The following is a 4,160-nucleotide window of genomic DNA, read 5'->3' as shown; positions in this document are numbered from 1 at the left end:
GTTCCTGTTCAGTATTCTCTGAAGGCTTTCCATTAAACGTAGGGTTAAGGTTCAACTCCTTAATATGATTTACAAGGCCTTTGGTCATCTGGCCAGTGCCTATTGCTCCAGCCTCATCCCTGTCCCCAGGACCATGGGGGTCCCAGGAAGGTTGGAAATTTGACACTCATCTGCATAGTTTTTAAATATTTGCACATTTATCCAATATTTTTTGTGACTATAAAGGGTATCCCTCTCTCTTGGTGAACCCAAGGGCTTTAGAACATGTATTCTATGCAGTTGAACTGCCAGTTGATCTGGAAGTGTCTCTCATTTGACATTCCCTGCCCTCAGATGGATCGTTCACCCTCCTTAAAGGCTGACTGTATGTCAGGTGGATTCAGTTTCAAACATCTCATTTGCCATAAAGAGCCTCCACCTTTCCTACCCAAATCGGGGCAGCTGTGTGCATTGGGCTGCTATCAGAACTGCGGTCCTTACCCCGGATGTACTGACAAGAACACAGGTAGGTCAGCACCAGACAAAGGCACTTTTTAAATCTCCACCTGAGGACACTGTTTGGAGTGGGCGGTGCGAGGTTCTGATCCCTGACCCTGATTCATTCCCGAGGTATGTATGCTCCCCGGTGGGTGGGTGAGTGCCCAGGGCTCGCTGGTCCCTCACTCAGCCCTGGCTCACTCCATCACAAAACCAGTCTCCTGACTCGGAGGCTCGCAAGCATTCAGAGCCAATGCTTCTTTTATAAAACTAATATTTCGTAATGTGCCTTCTTTCCTGAAGTTGAATTCATAGGTATGTAACTCACCTATATATGTGATTTCCAAAAACGTTCATGTAATACCCAAATTATAATATAAAGGAGGATTAAAAGGAAGGTAATTTGTCATAAAATCATATGTGGGGACAGTGGACCCCCTCAGAGAAATAAAGAAGGAATCAGAAGCTTGTCCCGTACCAGGGTCCCCGGGAAGGCGACAATCACAAGTGCACACTGTCACAGTCACAGGTGTGCCCTGTGGGTGAGGCCATTGGTGACGTGATTTTCCGAAATGGTGACCAACTCTTGGCTGACATCCAAATGAAACAAAGAAGAGCCTCCCCTCCATCGACACAGTGGTCGCACTCCTGGAAAGTTCAGTGACCATTAAAATGGGGCAGGAGAGGAAAATTTGCATTTATATGTAAAAGATGAAGTTAGATTCTAGACGCAGATAATTTCAAGCAGGGTTTTCGCCCACTAATGGCCGGGGAGACGTCAGACTGTCATGTGGGACGTGGGCCCATCTTTGTCGTGGGGACTGGCTGCTACCCTGCAGGATGTCTGGCCTTCCTGCCCACTGCTGCTGCTGAGTGCCAGTGGCTCCCACACACACGTTGTGGGGACAGATGTCCCATCGGGGTAGGGACAGGTCTGCCCCTGGGTGCACCATGGGCTAGTGGGTCAGGCCACCCCAACCCCCAGGTCTTGGCTTATGCTGTTCCTTCCTCTCCTTCTCACCCAGGGAGCATCCGCTCTTCCTGCAGCTTTGTCATTCCTCCTGTGGAAATGCCCTTCCCTGTTCCCAGGGCCCCACCCACTACATTTTGAGAGCCTTGGTAACTCATCCATCTCCCCCCAGGAAGCCAGGAGCCTTCACCCTTCCCCATTATTCCCTAGGTCAGCTTCAATGCCTGGTAGGTGCTCAATAAATGTTTGTGACAACTTGAATCCTAGTAGTGGGTCTTGTACTGTGCTGACTTGCTCTGCACAGCAGCCCAGGAAGTATTCTTATTCATATGTCAAATGAGGAAACAGGCTCAGAGAGGTCAGGTGACATGCCTGAGGTCACACAGGGAACTAGGAAATGAGTCTGGAAGGTCAGATCCTCTGGAGAGGCATCTTCCACTCTTTCTTACTGCCCTGCTCACCCTCCCACCCCTTTTCCCGCGGCTTGCCAGCAAAGACTCGACCACCAGGCCCCCACCAGCCTCATTCATGACCCCGCCCTTCTGGAGTGCAGCCTCAGACTCTGGCCTGACCCACACACCTGCCCCTGCTCCTGAGCCCAGTCATGCTGTCACCTCCCAGCCTTCCCTCCACCACCTCCAGCTCACTCATCCTTCAGGGCCCAACTCCAGGGCTGCTTCCCCTCCCCATCCCAGCACCTAGCACGTCTCTTCCTGCCCCTGCTCTGCAGGCTGCACTTTGGAGCACCTTTTAATCATCCCCTGCAATGGCTAAGAAGGCTGCTGCTGCTGGCTGGCTAGGCAGGGCTCCGTGTCCCTCCCCAGGCCCGAGCTGGCCCTGCATCCCCTGCCCAGGTCAGAGTCAGCATGGAGGGCCGTCAGCGGAGCCACAGATCACGAAGCAGATGACCCTACCTCAGCATCTTCCTTGCTGGGTCCCCTCGTAGCTGCAGTGACAGGCGGCAGAGGAGTTAGCCTCTCCGGGTCTCAAGTTTCCTCACCTGTGACATCTGTGAGCTGACAGTTTGGGAGCCAATGATCTTCGAGTTCTCTTGCGCCTTTCATATTTCAGGATTCATTCAACAAATATTTTTCAAGGACTTACTCTGTGCCTGGAGTGTGAGATGTGTTCCAGAACAAAATTAAAGGTCCTTTCTCACCTAAGTCAAACCCTGCCTCACCCTATCCTCCATCCCCACCTTCTCCTGCTCACCTCTTAACAGCGCCTGACTTACCTTTCATTTCCTGGGCTCGTCTCTGTAACGGCTCTGCCAGCAGCGCCTGGAGTAGGGCTTGGCACAGTCTGTCAATAACTTGTAGAATGAATGAACAAATGAACGATTTAGGGAGTCAAATGATCTGCATGACATCCAGGACCATTACTGACCCTGGAGGAGGTCACGAGAACAACCGCAATGCAAACAATCTTTGGAAGTGGGTTACAATCCACAGGACGCCCCTGTTACTGCTTGGAGCTTCCCTGTACCTGCAAGAGGTTGTAGACGGGCCAGGTGAGTGCTGCCTGAGACGTTCTGGCTTCCCCAGTTCTCCCCGGGTGATGTGCGTGTTCCCCTGCCACCAACAACCCACCCGCCCCGCCACAGTGAGCCACTCCCTGGATGCGCCGTATCTTTTCTTTTCATACTCTGTGCCTTTGCTCATGGGGTTCCCTTTGCCTGGGAAGGCCCTTCCCCAGCCCCTGTCCCTGCTAGGCACATCCCTGTTCTTCCTTCCAAACCTTAACTCTGCCCTCCCTGAAGCATCCTGGACCCCTGCCCATTCTGGCACAGGGGCTGTATGAATTACCAGGTGGGCACCTGCTCCCTGCCGCCCAGGCCGGGTGCTCCTGTGCCTGCCACCTACAGGCTCAGCCCTCAGAGTTTGCCGCTTTTCTCACTTCCTGGGAGGCTGAAAGCAATTCAAGGTCAAGGCCAGTGCCAGGTGCTCATGGCAGGCATGGACGACACAGGCCCCTGGCAGGCAGGCAGGCTGGCTGGCCGCCACCGGTGCCTGGTGAATGACCCGCCGTGTGAAGGTGGGCATGTCATTGTCCAAATCCCCCGTGCTGCTTGAAAGTTCTTGGGAATTTGATGTATCAACTTTTTACACTGAACACGGTTGGTTTTTTCTTTTTTTTTTTTTTTTTTTGGTCATTCCACATCAAAGCTCTTTAAAAGGAGGTGTCCAGCTCTTTGGAGGGGATTTCCTGTCCTCCCCGCCCACTGCCCCATGATTTTTTAATCTTTAAAATTTTAAATTGAGGTATAACTTACATACCATAAAATGAACAAATCTGGTCTACAGCTCCATGACTTTTTACACATGCTTACTCTGAGAAACTGCCTTTGAAATCAGGATGTAGAACTTGACCCCAGCCCTCCCGGCTGGCTCCCAGTCAGAACCCTCCAAAGGATTCTCTATTCTTACCTCTACCACTATAGGTCATTTTTGCCTGCTCTTAAACTTCAGGGAAATGGAATCACACTGGGTGTGTCTTTGTGTCTGGCTTCTTTCACAATCACACCGTCTGTGAGACTCATCCATGTTAATGGATGAATGTAAGTAGTTCATTGTATTAATACACAATGGATTTTTTCCACTCCTCTTGATAGATACTCAGGTTGTTCGTAATTTGGGGCAATCATGAATAACACTGCTGTGCATGTTCTTGTATACCTTGTATACATCTCATTTATTTTATATAGATAATGCAA

This window comes from Camelus bactrianus, chromosome 9, assembly GCF_048773025.1.
Source record: "Camelus bactrianus isolate YW-2024 breed Bactrian camel chromosome 9, ASM4877302v1, whole genome shotgun sequence".
NCBI classification, from domain to species: Eukaryota; Metazoa; Chordata; class Mammalia; order Artiodactyla; family Camelidae; genus Camelus; species Camelus bactrianus.
Note: the sequence above shows the minus strand (reverse complement) of the source record.